A 16,762-nucleotide genomic window follows, 5' to 3' on the forward strand; every position below is an offset into this window, starting at 1 on the left:
TAGCTTTCTCTTTCCCTTTCTTTCATTTCCTCCTACCTTCATTCGTTTCTCACTTCTTTGGCTTTTACATTTCTCCATATATTTCCTTTTTTATTCTCATTTCCCTTCCATCATACTGTCATCCTTCTTCCTTTCTTCTACTTCTCCCACCTTCTCTTCTTCCATCTCCTCCTCTTCAACCTCTTCATCATCATCATCAGTCTCCTTCTCCTCCCTCCCTCCAATTCTCCCTTTCTTTCTCTTAATTATCTCTCCTTCTCTCTACTCTGTTTCCCTCTTCTCCTCGTTCCTCTCCCTATCTTCTTCCTCCCTTTCTGTCTTCATTTTCTCCCTCTATCTTTCTTCCTCCTCCCCCTCTTCATCTCTCGTCTCTCCTTCGTTTCTTTTTCCACTTCTGTTTTATGGGCGGCTGTATTTTGCCCCCCCCCCCTCTCTCTCTCTCTCTCTCTCTCGCCATATGCGTATATGTGTGTGTGGCTATAAATGACATCTCCTTAGCCTATCCATCTTACTACCCCCCCCTCTCTCTCTCTCTCTCTCTCTCTCTCTACGCATGTGGGCTGTAACAGGGATCTCCTTACACTCTATCGATCCTGCTCTTCCATGATCTTATTCCCTCGTATTATCATCAGCGCTCCATTAAGAGGAACTGGCGCGATAAATCAGGGCGAAGGAGTGGGGAAGGAGGTAGAGAGTGTGGGGAAGGAGGAGTAGAGTGCTGGGGAGGAGGGGTAGAGTGTGGGGGAGGAGGGGTAGAGCGTGGGAGAGGAGGGGTAGAGTGTGTGGTTGTAGGGGTAGAGATAGTGGGGGAGGAGGGGTAAATGTGGGGGTGTAGGGGGAGAGGGTAGGGGATAAAGACAGATATGGAAAGAGGTACAGGAAACATGGAGAGATGGAGGATGGTTAGTATAAAGTACAGAGAAGTACAACATAGTACAAATGAAAAGCAAAGAGTGACAGGCCTGATAGTCCTTCCGAAGCTTTTTTTTTTTTTTTTCCCCGAAGACGACTGTGGTATCTGTTATAAGAGTCGATGAAGAGGACATAAAGGTAAAAAGAGGCTCCCTCAACTGACCAATCTCTCAAGCAAAACCAGCAAATGGAAAAACATTATGGATCATGGAAAAACTGTAGTGTGATTTTCCTAATAATGGATGAAATGAAATCTACATTATACACCATTTCAATCTGCAAGGGAAGGGGTAATGAAAGGTAAAAAGTTGTTGCTCTGCTGCTGTTATATCCAGGATCTGTATGAAATGAATAGTCAGTCAGTTTTTTTTCTCTCTCTTTAATTCATCGGTCACTGTGTTTAACTGGGGGATTACGACCTAACGATGTGCTAAGGAACTGACAGCCGTAAAAAAAAAATAATAATAAAAAAAAAAGTCAACATTAAAAAAGAAAAAAATGGCCTTAAACACTGACAGCAAGAGAAATGTAGTAAAAATGAGAAAAAAAAAGAGAAATGAGAAGCCATAAACTCGGACAGTACCCCTATATATAGAGGGAAAACAAAAAAATGATACGATTCAGTGATCCAAAAACATGATAAAAGAAAAAAAACAGGAAACAGTGAGGAATGAAAAGTTTTTTAAAGAAATATAAAGTAAAAATATAAAATGCAAAAAAAAGACAATAACAGGCCATACAACCATACAGGAAATAAATAAATAAATAAAAAGATGGAATAAATGGCCATAAAAGTACAAAAGAAAAAAAAGCAAGAAAAAAGACAGAATAACCAGCCATAAAACGACATAAAAAAAACACAGCCACTGATAAGAGAACATAAAAGAAGAGAGAAGGAAAGATAAGGGGGGAACAAAAATAGATGGTGAGCAAAATGGCCGAGTTTCCAAAGTTTTTTTTTTTTTTCTGATAAAACTTGGGATTTTCTTGATACTGGGGAATGACCAAGTTCGATGCAGTTTTTATTTTGCTGTGTGTGTGTGTGTGTGTGTGTGTGTGTGTGTGTGTGTGTGTGTGTGTGTGTGTGTGTGTGTGTGTGTGTGTGTGTGTGTGTGTGTGTGTGTGTGTGTGTGTGTGTGAAGCTCCTACTCCCCTCCCTCAAATACTCTCACTCCCCTCTTCCAAACTGCCTACTTCACTTCCCCAACCCTATTCTTTGCTTCTCTCTCCCTACTCGACTCTCACAAACCCTCTACTCCCTTCTCCCAAGCCCCCATTTCCATCTCCTAAACCCTCCCTTCTTTCTCTCGACCACGTCTCTCTTTCCCCTTTCCTCACATGGTCTCTGCCATTTCCCTTCTCCCCTCTTTCTCTCTACCAAGTCCTCTTCCTTCCCTCTTTCTGTCAAGTCACCCCTCCTTCCCTCTTTCCCTCTACCAAGCTCCTCCCCTCTTTCTTCCGAGTTTCCTATCTCCCCCTCCTAAAGACTCACTGTATCCCTGCTTCTTTCCCAATCCTATTCTCCTCTGCTTCCTCTTCCTCCCTCCCTCCACCTCCTAGGTCTTCAGGTCTCTCACAAAATCACCCTTCCGCCTCCTCTCCAAAGCGTTGTTCTTCTCTGGTTAACCATTTTTGCCTCACCTCCCCCCGAACCACTTGTCCTACCCTCTCCCAAACCACTCTTCCTCCCCTCTCCCAAACCAGTCTTTCTCCACTCTCCCAAACCAGTCTCCCTCCTCTTTATCAAACCAGTCTTCCTCCCCTCACCCAAACCACTCTTTCCCTCCTCTCCCTAATCAATCTTCCTCCCTTTTTCCAATCCATTCTTCCTCCCATCTCCCAAACCACTTTTCCTTCCGTCTCCCAAACCAGTCTTCCTTTCCTCTCCCAACCCAGCTTTCCTCCTCCCATAATCCATCCTGACGCCCCTCTCCCAAACCATTTTCCTACCTTTTCTAACCTTTTCTCCCCTCTCCCAAGGTCTCTCTCACCCTCTTGTCAAGCTCTCCTCCTCCTCTTCCTCCTCCTCCTCCTTCTCCTCCTCCTCCCCGTATACAGAGGCGGGCAGTACAGTTTTTCTGGCTCGTTTCTAAAATAGAATTACATCAACATTCCCTCCCAAAACTTTCCCGAGAATACCTAACTTTAAGAGACTCTAGTTAGGTTCAGACTAACTATCTGGACTCCATCCCCTCGGTTAAGGACTCTCTATTTCTAAGTTGAAAAAAAAAATCGTCTGGCCGCGGGTAGAATAAAACTAAAGGAGACGCCATCGTAGTTATGAAGCATCAAAATTTCCAGACTTACGTGAGCTGACAATGCGATGCGATAAAAAGGACACAGGAACGACACTGCAAAGGCATTTTTCGTTTGTGATACCCTGTCCAGTTCATCATCATCATCATCACCAACACCACCACCATCATCATCATCATCACCACCACCACCATCATCATCATAACATCGTCTTAACCTCATTTCTCAGTATTATAAATGGAGTGAGTAGCATCCAGAAAAGAAAAAATTAAAACACAAAAAGCAGAACGTATCATAAGCGTACCCAATGAGATACACATCCACTCTTTCAGGCCGGAGAAACTCTACACTGAGGGTATCATTTTTACCTACCAATATCTAGTGTAATTCTGATATGTTGATATTAATAGTCTCCTTTTGTCACTGAATAAAAAATACTTCTCAATTTTTGGCACAGTCCGATGTTTTCTGTACACTCTCTCTCTCTCTCTCTCACACACACACACACACACACACACACACACACACACACACACACAGAAACAATTTTCATTCTCTTTTCTTCAATAACAATAATAATTCAAAAAATCGCCTTAATCCCAGTACCATCTCACCTCCCACTTGTCCCCTCATATCCCCACTCCCCTCAATCCCCAACCCTCCCCTCAGTCTCCCACTCGTCCCCCCATCCCCCACTTGTCCCCCCTCACCTCAATCACCCACTAACTCTCCATGCATCCCCGCACTCCCACTTGTCCCTCTCCACTCACCCTCTCACCCCCTCTCACCCCACTCTTCCCCTCATTCCACACTCGTCCCCTCACTCCCACTAGACCCTCTCCCCCCTCATCCTCTCAACCCCACTCCACCCCTTACCTCAACTTACTCCCTTACGCCCACCCCACCTCTCACCAACCTTACCCCCTCACTCGTCCCCTCACCCCTCACTCGCCCCCTCACCCCACTCACCCCTCTCCAATATCTTGCCAAAAGTGACCATCATAAGGGATCGCGGCCCAAAGAAACTCACCCTCCCCTCGTTTTCCTTAATGAAATTCGTCACTTCCCTCCTACTTTCCTCCTTCTCTCCTACTTCCCTCCTCCTTCTTTCCCACTTCTCTCCTTTCCCTCCTCCTTTCCTACGTCTCTCCTTTCCCTCTTTCTCTCTGCCATTTTTCTTCTCGCCTATATTCTTCCTTCTCTCCTTCTTTTCTTATGTTTTCCTCCTTTCCTCTTATTTGCGTCCTTTCTACTTGCGTCCCACCTTTTCTACTTCCTCCCATTTTCCTTTTTCTTCTGCTATCCTTTTTCTACTACATTCCTTCTCTCCTATTTTTCTCATTTTCTATTCTCCACTTTCTCCTTTTCTTCGTCTTCCTATTTTATCCTCCGTTCTTCTCTCTTTCCCTCTTTCTTTTCCTGGTACCTTCCTCATTCTCTTCCTTTCTCTTGTACTTTCCTGTTTCTCCTACTTTCCCTCCTATTTCCTGCTTTCCTTTTCTCTTATTTTTCTCCTCCTCCCTCACTTCCTGTTACTTTCCTTCTTCCTTTCTATCTTCTCTCTCTCTCTCTCTCTCTCTCTCTCTCTCTCTCTCTCTCTCTCTCTTTCTCTCTCTCTCTCTCTCTCCTTTTAATTCTTTTTCCTTCTCCCTTCTCTGGCCATTATTCATTTCTCTTTTTCTTCGTCTTCCTTCACCTCCTCCTCTGCATTCTTCTTCCCTAATTCCTTCTCCTCTCCCTTCTCATTATTATCATATCCTCCTCCTCTTCTTCCTCCTCCTCCTCCTCCTAGGTCACAGAGCCTATAGCACATTTTTATCAACTATTGTTACGCAGGACAAAGATCTCTCATAAGCCTTCCGTTTCACCTCTCTCTCTCTCTCTCTCTCACCCAGCCTAATCACTCGCTTTTCTAACCACTTCTTTGATCCTTTCTTCAGAGCAAAACAAGACCCCCCAACCCATTTCCACCCTGTTTACTAACCTATTCTAACTTTTCCTATTTTTTCCTTCTACCAAATATATTTTTTCTTTGCCCTTTTTTTTCCCTCTAACTCCTTGGGAAAATCGATCTTTGTTTACTTTGAGTTTTTTTAGATTTTTCTTCGGTTAGTCTTTGCGTTTTTTCTCTTGGGCATGAGGTCACTGAGAGAGAGAGAGAGAGAGAGAGAGAGAGAGAGAGAGAGAGAGAGAGAGAGAGAGAGAGAGAGAGAGAGAGAGAGAGAGAGAGAGAGAGAATCATATGCAGTAGTAAATATAATCAGATTCTGTAGGTAAAATGTTAATACAGCATTAATTAATCTCTCCCTCTCTGTCTCTCCCTCCCTCTCTCTCTCTCTCTACTATCTTCACAACAATCACCTTATGTTCGGCTTATCTACATCATTTGATCTATCTTTTTATCTCTCCGCCTCCTCTTCCTCCACCACCTTCTCCTTTGTCTTCCTCCTACTCCTAACTATTCTCCACTGTCTCCTCTCCTCTCCTCTCCTCTCCTCTCCTCTCCTCTCCTCTTCCTGTCTACTCTAATTCTTTTCGTCCTCCTCCTCTTCACTGTACTTCCCTCTTTTCTCTTTTCCTTCACTTCTTCAATTCTCTCTCTCTCTCTCTCTCTCTCTCTCTCTCCAGGTCAGTATTTTTTCACTTTCTCTCTCCTCCTCCTCCTCCTCCTCCTCCTCCTCCTCCTCCCCTTCCCCTTCCCCAGTCCCTCCCCCTCCCTCTCCTCCTCCCCTCTGATCAGGATATTACCCTGAAACAAGTCAGTGTGGCCTGAAAAATGAGATGGATGTTAATAACGCGTGGCAGTGAATATTGAAGTGGATTACGAAAGAGAGAGAGAGAGAGAGGAAAGAGGGGAAATGGGAGAGGAGAGGGGAAAGGAGATGGGAATGGAAGAAAGGGAAAAGGACAGAGGGTAAGGAAAGGGATGAAAAGGGATGGAGAGGAATGAAAGGGGAAGGAGAGGGGAGACGGAATAGAGGGGAAGGAGGAAGTAGGAGAGGGAAAAGAGAGGAAGGAAGAGAGACGAGAGGAGAGAAGGAGAAGAAGGAAAAGAGGGGAGAGGAGGAAACGGGGAAGAGAGGGAGATGTCTTTTGGAGCGAACTCCATTGTGGGGCGTCTATATTGCAGGGTCTCAGCAACGGGAGGGGATTGAGGGAGAGGAAGAGGAGGGAAGGAGGGGAAGAGAAGGAAGGAGGGGAAGAGAAGGAAGGAGGGGAAGGAGAAGGAAGGAGGGGAAGGAGAAGGAAGGAGGGGAAGGAGAAGGAAGGAGGGGAAGGAGAAGGATGGAGGGGAAGAGGGGGGAAGGAGAGGGAAAGCAAAGGGGATGGGATGGGGTGAAGGGGGGGTGAAGATACAAGGAGAAGGGGACGAGGAAGGGAGAGGTGAGGGATGGGAAACGTAGAAAATATGGGGATGGAGATCAGGAAAAGGAATGAAGGGGAAAGGAATGAAGGGGAAAGGCATGGGGGAAGTGGGAGGGGAAGGAGATGGTGAAGGGAATGTGGGTGTGGGTGTGGGTGTGCGAGGGGGGAGTAGGTGAAAGTACAGAATATGGAATGAGGGAATGACTGAGGAAAGAAGGAAGAGAAGCAAGAGGAGGGGAGGAAATAAGAAAGGAGACTGGGAAGAGAAATGGATGCGAGAAGGAAAGAGAAAAGAAGAGGACAAGAGAAGAGAGAACCAGAAAAGAAAGATGGAAGGGAATTGAAGTAAGAGAGGGGAATGGGATTCACAAGTTTCTCTCTCTCTCTCTCTCTCTCTGATGTGATGTGGAAGCTTAAAAATACATTAACTCCAGGCTAATAAATTCCGGCCTCATTTTAAAGCTAGCTCATTAAAGCGACTCAGATTACTTCCCTTAATCACTTTCTCACGTGACTCTACCGACTCCTGTTTTTCTTTTTCTTTATTCTGAAGATAATGATTATTTCTTATCCGATGAGTGGACGGAAAATTAGAATGAAAATAATCACATACTGTACAAACCCATTCTCAATACATGAGCACAAATATTCTTATAAAATACCAAAAAAAACGTACATAAACGAAATTTTAAAAAATGCACACATGCACACATACACACACACATAATACACAAACACACATGAAAGCACGCACGCACGCACACATCTTGCCAATGAACAAATGGAATTCTTATCGCATATCGAAAATTATATGGAGAATTTGTGAATAACTGCTCTCTCTCTCTCTCTCTCTCTCGTGACATTTTCTCCTTCAGTCCCCGTGTAATGAAGACATTCCCCTCCCCCCTCTCCTCCCTCCCCCTCCCCCTTCCCCTGGCTGTAAGTGGCCCCCGAACACCCCTCCCCCACTACCCCTAGGCCCCCCTCCCCTTTACGCCCCCTCCAGCCCCCCATTCTTCCTAGCTACGCTCGATTATGTCGGTTTTTGCAATGACGTGAAACTCAAGCTTAGGAAAGATGAATGTCTGAGAGAGAGAGAGAGAGAGAGAGAGGGGGGGGGGAAGGCGGATGAAGAAGGGGGGGGAAGGGGAAGGCTTTCATGATGGAGATGAAGTGGAAGAGGGAGGTGGTGTGTACAGGGGGTAGAGGGGGTGGTGTGTGTGGGAGGGTGATGTGTGTGGGGAAGAAGGTGGTGTGTGGGGGGGAGGGAGGTGGTGTGTAGGGGAGGGAGGTGGTGTGTGGGGGAGGGAGATGGTGAGGGGGGAAAGGGAGGAGATATATGACGAAGATGTGGAGGGAAGTGAGGGAAAGGGCAGGATAGGTGGTAAAAGGAGAGAGTGAGAGGAGGGTAGGTGGTCTGAGGGGGAGTGAGGGAGAGGAGGAGGGAGGAAGTGTGAAGGGTAGGAAGATTTTGTATGAGGGGGTGGAAGTTGGTATGAGGAGGAGCAGGAAGGTAGTATGTGGGGGGAGAGGGAAGAAGTGGGGAGAATTGGAGGGGGGAGGGGGGACTGCGTATGAGTGAAAGGCTTGGAAACTTTTACGCGTGAAGTTCAAGCGTATCGCAGGAGTGAATCGCGCACCTATAACAAACTTTACGCCTTACACTTCCCCTCCCCCCTGCAACCTATTCTCCCTCTTCTCTAACTCGATTTCCCTATTCCCCACGCCTTCCCTCTCCCCTACTCTATTCTCGATCTTCCCCAACCTTCTTCAGCTTTTATTTCTCCACGCCTTCCCTCCCTGCTACTCTGCCCTCCCTCTTCCGCGGCCTACCCCTTCCCCAAGACTATTCGAAATTTTCCCCAACCTCCTCCCTATTCCTCTGGCTTCATTCTTCCGGTACTCTATTCCCCAAGTTGACCTGTTCTCCCCTGTTCCCCTTCTCCTTCCAATCTAATCACCCATTCCCTAACTTTCTACCCTCTCTCCAATCTGCTTCCCTCATTCCCTTACCTATTTCCCTCTTTCCCTTCTACGCCATTCCTGCTCCTCCACTTATCTCTCTCCTAACTACACTCCATCCTTCCTCCCTCCCCTCTACTAATTTCCCCTCTCCCCTCGCCCAGTGCAATTCTAATTTGGGATAAACTATATACTGTGTATATATATATATATATATATATATATATATATATATATATATATATATATATATATATATGTGTGTGTGTGTGTGTGTGCATTTACCCTACACGTTATTATCCCCTTACTCTCTCTCTCTCTCTCTCTCTCTCTCACACACACACACAATCATTTTCTCATCCCTTGCTTTCATCTCTCTTATACTCCATCTTCCTCTTACCTTGTTCTCTTCATTATCCAACAATTCCTCTCTCACTCACACATTCCTTATCTTTCTTTCTTTATTTCTCTCACATTTCCCCCTTCCTCTTTCATACTACCTTTCTCTCACACACACATATTCCTTCTCGTCTCATACACTCGATCTTTAATACATTTTTCTCATCTACTCTCTCTCTCTCAGTCATACACAAATCAAATCCTTTACTACAGACCCAAAGCAACAAAACTACAAAAAGTTGCCTGGAAACTTTTATGCCTCTCACACTTCTTTTTTCTCCACTTTCTTTTTCTCTTTACCACTCAGCTGTTCTTTCCACTTAGCTCTCTTCCACTCTCTTTGCTCCACCTCTCTCGGGAGTCTCTTTTTTGTGCTTATATTTCCAGTATCTGTCTGTCTGTCTGTCTGTCACTCTGTGTGTGTGTGTGTGTGTGTGTGTGTGTGTGTGTGTGTGTGTGTGTGTGTGTGTGTGTGTGTGTGTGTGTGTGTGTGTGTGTGTCCACTGCTCGGGTATGGAAACGAGTATTATCCTCCTTCCTATCCCCCGAAAGAAGGATGGCAGGCTGGAAGAAAAGGGCAACTTCAGCCTGCAGTCCACTGAGTTCAAGTTTCAAATGAACCCGGGGACACATCAGCATATATCCCTTCAATACTGCTGAATGAAATCGTCTGATACAGGTAAGAACAGATAATACGCCAAGAAAATAAATAATCGCTTTGACGTGGTTAATTTGAAACCGGTTGACTCCATTCCTTCCCAGCATCACTTCCCTCTCCTCAGACCCCTTTCATCTCCCCTCTCGCACCCTCTTCACACACCCTATCTCGTACCTTTATCACCTCGACCCCCTCTCCTCCACCCACCCTCTCTCTCACACTGCTAACATTCCTTCTTCTCATTTCACTCTCTTCATTTTCAACTGAGCACTTCTCTTACTCATCTCTCTCTCTCTCTAGCTGTGTGTGTGTGTGTGTGTGTGTGTGTGTGTGTGTGTGTGTGTGTGTGTGTGTGTGTGTGTGTGTGTGTGTGTGTGTGTGTGTGTGTGTGTGTGTGTGTGTGTGTGTGTGTGTAAAAGAATCAAAAGCCGGAAACATGCAAAAAAGTCGTCTTTTCAAAACACACACACACACACACACACACACACACACACACTAAAGCAGAGGCAAATACATATTGAGAAAGACAGCTCGAGGGTTAAACATTTCCATTATTTCAATTTCTTCTCCCTCCGCCTTCATTACCTCTCTCCTCCATTCCCTCCTCTTCATTTCCACCTGAATACATCCTCGCTCCCTCAATTACTCTTTCCCCTCATCTTCCCCTGGTAGTCATTATTTCCCCCCTTTTCCCCTTCCTTCTTCCTCTGCCTTCACTCCCTTTCTCTTCTGTTTCTTCCTCTTCACCTTAACACACATTCGCCTCCTTCATTCTCTGAGCTCTCCCCTCATATCCTCCCCTCGTCTTTCTCTTGTGGTTCTTAGTCCTCCCCTCTTTTCTCCCCTCTCCTCCTCTCCCCATTACCTTCTTCCCTCTTCCCCTACCTCCTTCTCAAATCCAAATCAGCAGCTTCTGTCTATTCCCTTATGGCTTCCCTATTATTCCCCTCACCCTTCTGCCGCAATTCTCAGTCTTTACCCTATTTTCCTCTACCTTCTGCCCACCTTTGTTTTTCTCCTCTTTCCTTTCATATTTACCTTTACAAGTAACTTTCTAATCTCTTGCGTCTCCCCACAAATTTCCCCTCATCTTTCTGTCGCAGTCTTCAGCGTTTCCCCTCTAGTTTCCCTTCCTTCCTTCCCTCCTACCCCTCCATCTCCTCCTCCTGCCCCCGCTTCCCTTAGTTTTTATTTTATTTTATTTTTTTTTTTTTTTAGAGCATGGTAGTCCTCCCCACTTTTTCCTGCCGGCTTCGTCTGGAAAGTTTGGTCTGTGGTGGTGAGGTGGGGGGTGTTAGGGGAGCCTTTCTACTCTGCTATCCTTGTCATTACCGCACAGGATAGTTACGTTAGTCATCTCCTACGAACTGCCTCTAAGGGACAAATAAAAATGTTGCCACTTGCTTTCCTCTGAACCCTATTGCATTTTGTACTCCTATGGACTCCCTTCTTCTCTTCCTCCTCCTCCTCCTTCCCTTTCTCCTTCCTCACACTCCTTTTCTTCTTCTGCCTCCCTTTCTCCCTCCTCATGCTATTTTTCTTCCCTTTCTCTTTCTCCCTCCTCATTCTCATCTTCTTCTACTTTCCTTTCTCTCCATCTATTCTTCTTCCCCATTCGCCACCCACTCCCTCTCCTCAGTCCCATCTTCTTGTTGCCTCTCTCTCTCCCCTCCTCCTCCTCTCTTCACCTCTTCTCTCCCTCTCCTCTCCCCTCTTCACCTTTCCTCTCCCCTCTTCATCTCTCCTCTCCCCTCTCCTCCCCTCTCAGCATTATAAGCTCCCCTCTCCCGTGTGCCAACGTCATCACCATCCCACCTCCGCCAACACTTAACATCACACTTTTAAATTCAATATCAAGAAAAAAAAAAAAAAGAGAGAGAGAGAGAGAGAGAGAGAGAATAAAACTTCGGCCACAAGAGCTTTATAAAGGCCTCTCTGCTTCCTATATCACCTTTAGCCCAAGACCGTATTTTCTCTCATTTGTATTACCTTCAGACGATTTTCTTCATAACTGGAGAAATTTTTAGAACCCCATCACAGAGATCCTTCCTAAGTTAAATAAAAACGTCTGAAGGAAGGAGGATTTAATGGAAACGAATGTTAATCCTATCACCAAGATGCTGATTTTTTTTTTTTTTTTAAGTCTACCTACCTCCGGCCGATTTTACACAGCATAGGGGGGATTTCTTTTTAACAAGAGGGGTTAGATGGACGCTTTATTAGCCCCTTCACTGCCAAGTCCCTCTTATATGCCGAATAAAATCGTCTTCTCGGAGCAAGAATTAGACAGAAAATGCGTCACCCTACTAAAAAGGATGAATACATGACTTTTTTTTTTTTTTACTTGAATACAACTGTCTATGAGCATTAAAATAGGTTATAATCTCTCTCTCTCTCTCTCTCTCTCTCTCTCTCTCTCTCTCTCAAGCGGTATATAATGATCTGGGATATGGAGGTTTGTGGGGTCCTTCCTCCCTCCTTTAAGACGAGGGAGAGAAGTTGGGAGAGAGGAGGAAGGAAGGAGGAAATGGAGGGAAGAGGTGAGGGAGAGCAACGCCATGGAGAGAAACTTGGAGGGAAAAAAGAGAAAGGAAGAAAAAAGTGGTTTGGAAAAGGTGGAGGATGAGAACGATGGAGGAAAAAGGGGAAAAAAGTGGTGAGGAAAGGCAAGATAAAAGGCAAAAACCGCTTACGAAGTCCTTTTATCAATATTTTCCTTAAGTAAAAATCTTACGAAGTCATTTTTTTTACCAATTATTTTCTTTACCTAAAAACCCTCTTATTAATATTTTTCTTACCAATATTATTTCCTCAAAAAATTCATAAGTCATTGTCTATTACTGTATTAATTACCACAAAAACGTTACTCTTACAAAGTCACTTTCTTACCATTACTTTTATTACAAAATTCCTTGATGTTTTCTTCTCATCAGTATTTTTCATAAAATCTCCTTCTCTAAAAAAAAAAAAAAAAAAATCACTTTCATTACATTAACACTTAACGTTAAATCCCTAAAGTGAAGTTACTGCTTAAGTTACCATCTAAACTCTTATTGTAGAGAATGTTCCAAAATTCTCTCTAATGTTTTTTTCTCTTTTTCACTGGTATATCTTCTAAAACAAATACTCAACGACATATTCTCTCCTGTTTACCTTATACCTTCCAAATTGCTCCTTTTCTTCATAATAAAATTGTTCCATAGTATAACACTGCTCCTTTTTCTACATTTTTAAAGTAAGTTAAGTAGCCCCCTCTCTATATTTCACTAATACACATTCAAATTTAACTTTTTCTCTCCCATTCTAACACCCAATTAAAATGCTAGCGCGTCTTGGAAACCCTCCCTCTCCTCTTCCCCACCCTCAAAAATTATCTTAGTGGAAAAAAAAAAATGGAGGACACGGTATGAGGAGTTGAAGCCTCACTGGGATATTAATTTGTGGTATGAAGGGGTAATGAAGATGTATGGGTGAGGAAGAAGGTATGCCTGGTTGGGGAAGAAAGGAAACCTGGCTGGGGAAAAAAGGAAGCCTGGTTGGGAAGAAAGAGAAGCCTGGTTGAGAAAGAAAAGAAGCCTGGTTGGGGAAGAAAGGAAGCCTGGTTGGGGAAGAAAAGAAGCCTGGTTGAGGAAGAAAGGTAGCCTGGCTGGGGAAGAGAGGAAGCCTGGTTGGGGAAGAAAGGTAGCCTGGTTGGGGATGAAGGGAAGCCTGGCATGGGAAGAAAGGAAGCCTGGTTGGGGATGAGGGGAAGCCTCGTTGGTGAAGAAAAGGAATCCTGGTTAGAGAAACTCAACTTTTGAAGGCAAGGCAATGGCTGGGGAAGATGTGAAGCCTTGTTGAGGAAGAAGGGAAGCCTGGGTGGGAAGGAAACCCCCCTTACGAAGAAAACCAGGCTTCCATTAGCATATAAATTATAAACTTACGATAAAAACAGGCGCTCTGACCCCCCCCCCATCCCCCTTGCTGGAGACTCGTGTGATCTGAATTGAAGGTGACAAAAACACTCCCCCCACCACCACACCCCACTCCCCACTATGGCCTCACCCTTAGTCCCCTCCTTCCTCCATTCCCTCCTCCTCTCCCACTTCCAAAAATCCCCCTCCCTCTTCCACTCACCCTCCCCTTTCAGCTTGGTCCTATCCCCATTCCTCTTCCCCCTTCCCACGTCCATTCTCACTCCTTTCCCTTTCTCACTCTTTCCCTCTTCTATCCCCACTGCTACTCCCACTCCCCCTCAACCTCCAGTTAGAAAAGTATATGTTATGCTGAATAAAATCGTCCGATAATGGCAAATTTGTAAATCAAATCAAGTCATCGGATTGGCTGGGCTGAACACCTTACATTCTCCTTCCTCTTCCTCCTTTCTCTCTAAACTTATGCATTTTTCCTTTTTCCATCAATTTTTCTCAGCTTTCGATTTTACATTCTTTTCCCTTCTTTCATCTTGTCTTCACTCCTCCTCTCCATCATCTTCTACTCATCCATTTTTTTGTTTTTTTTTTTCACTTTCTTGCTGTCACCTCATCTAAGTTTCTGTCTCCATTCTTTCTTCTCTTTTCCCCTCTTCTTCCTCTACCATCATTCTTGTTCTTCATTTACCGTTCCTCTCCACACCTTTCCTCCCTTCTTCAACCCTTCTCCTCCCCTTCCTCTTCCTCTTCTCTTGTCTATTCGTTTTCCTCTTTCGTTTCCAGTATTGTTTCCTTTCACTCTTTTATTATCACTTCTTACTTTACCCAACATCCTTTTTCTTCTTTGTTGTTCCTCTTCACATCTCTCGTTCCCTCTTCATCACCTCTCCTCTCTTGCACCGTCGTCATTTCCCGCTTCCTATCTTGCTCTTCCTCTCTCTTCTTCTTTATTTCCTTCCTTTTCCTTTCCCTTTTTCCCTTCTGCCTCAACCACCATCATTCTTCCTCATTTGCTGTTCCTCTTCACACCTCTCCTTCCCTCTTCACCCCCTCCCTTCCCTCTCCTCTTCCTCCTCTCCCCTCACTCCTCTTCCCTTTGATGAGACCTAATTCCTTTCCCTGGGCCTCTCTTCCTTCCAACCCTTCACACCTCCTGTTGGCTTTAGACTTCCCTTTGTACTTCCCTTCTATCCTCTTATCTCTCCAGAGCACCCTTAGAACACCCTTAGAACACACACACACACACACACACACACACACACACACATAAAAAACACAAAATACACATTGGTACAAAAATCATGAAAAATTCTCTCTCTCTCTCTCTCTCTCTCTCTCTCTCTCTCTCTCTCTCTCTCTCTCTCTCTCTCTCTCTCTCTCCGTTTCTATTCCTCACGTCTCTCCTACTTCCGCATCATCAAACTCCTCTGCAACCATCATTCTTTCCCTCATCATCCTCTCTCTCTCTCTCTCTCTCTGCTCTCCAACTTTTCTCTTTTCACTCTCATCTTCAAATCTTCAACCATTTCGTTTCTCAGTTCCTCAATCTCTCCCTCCCTCTCTCTCTCTTCTTCCAGCAAGTTTTTACTCCATCTTTCCCTCTCTTCTCTGCAACTCATTTTTTCCATCAATCTTTCCTAACTTCTCTCTTTCCCTCTTCTCCTCTCCTACCAAGCTCTCCTCAGCCACCCCCCCCCTTCTCTCTCTCTCCTCTCCCTCTAAATACTCTTTCAGTCCACCTCTCCTTCTAACTCTCTTCGCTCATCAACCTTTTCTCACTCCTTCCCTCTCTCCACCTTCTCTCCCATATGATTTTCTTCTCTCCCTCTCCTCCCTCCCTCCTTCCTCGCCTCCCTTTCCTTTCACGACCACTTTACCTCACCCTCGCTAACTTTCCTCCCATCTCAGGTCCTTGGTCTGTCTCTTCTCTTCCCTCTGACTCTTTTTCCTAGTTTCTTCTCTCCTTCTTATCCTCTCTCCATGTCTTATCTCTCCAGCCCCCCTGTCCTCAATCCCTCCCTCCCACCTGCTTCCCTCTTCCCTCCAAGTTCCCTCCCTCCCTTCCTGCCCTCCAATTTGCTAGCACTTACCTTTCCTCCCATCTACCTTTCCTAAGTTCCCCTATCCCTCTCTCTCCTCTCCCTCCCTCATTGCCTTCCCATCTCTCCCTCTTCCTTCCAGCATTCTTCGCTCCCTTCCTCCTCTCCGTCCCCCTCTTTCCTCCAACTTTCTTCCTTCTCTCCCTTTCACGAGCACTTACCTCTTCCTCGTTAACTTTGCCCCCTCTTCCCAAGGCGGGTCGCTCGTGTAGCAGAGTGAAGATTCCAATTGCTCAAACTTTTATCATAGGGGCCTCTCTCTCTCTCTCTCTAATTATTCTCTCTCTCTCTCTCTCTCTCTCGTCCTCGTATTCTTTCTAACTTTTTTTCTGTTGTTCTGTCGTGTTCTCTATATCCTTTTCTGTTTTTTTTCCCCCTACTCCACAGTTTTCTCCGTCTGTGTTCTTTTTTTCGGTCTATTTTCATCCTCTCTCTCTCTCTCTCTCTCTCTCTCTCTCTCTCTCTCTCTCTCAAGCAGTTCATATGAGGCCATGTCAAGACCCGGACCTTTGCCTAGGCGGGAGAGTGACAGCTAAAATTACTCCTTCCCCCACGCTGACGAAGTACGAATAATGAACAGGTGTGGGTAATGGGCGCAGTGCAAGTTGAAGTACTGAACCGACTGTGTGTGTGTGTGTGTGTGTGTGTGTGTGTGTGTGTGTGTGTGTGTGTGTGTGTGTGTGTGTGTGTGTGTGTGTGACCAGAACGAATCAACAGGCTGCTAACATACTCTCAGCTTGAAGGGGCTAACCTAACACCTCATCTCACCTCGTTCGGCACCTCCCAACTCCAACCTCTAATTCCTCCTCTTCTTTTCTCCCCTCCTCCAACCTCCCCCTCCCCTCAGCTCTTCTCCATTCCCCCTCCTCCCCTCTCCCCCTCCCCCAGCACAAAACTTGAATTTTCTGGCACACTACGACGCGCCTCCGTCTGTGTTTCGCGTTATTTCTTTGCCTTTACACGCACACGTCACACTAATGTTGCTTTTATCCACAGTTCTACTCTCTCTCTCTCTCTCTCTCTCTCCAGCATATACGATTCCACAACACACTTGTTCAGTTTCACTTCACCTTTTCATCCCAAAACACACACACACACACACACACACACACACACACACACACACACGTCGTCCCTGCGGCCTGTCCTCTGCTGCCGACAATGCAAAAGGTTATCCATGCCAAATGTGTCTAAATTTT

This window comes from Coenobita brevimanus, chromosome 91, assembly GCF_032717465.1.
Source record: "Coenobita brevimanus isolate Jiangsu-jjx chromosome 91, ASM3271746v2, whole genome shotgun sequence".
Lineage (NCBI taxonomy): Eukaryota > Metazoa > Arthropoda > Malacostraca > Decapoda > Coenobitidae > Coenobita > Coenobita brevimanus.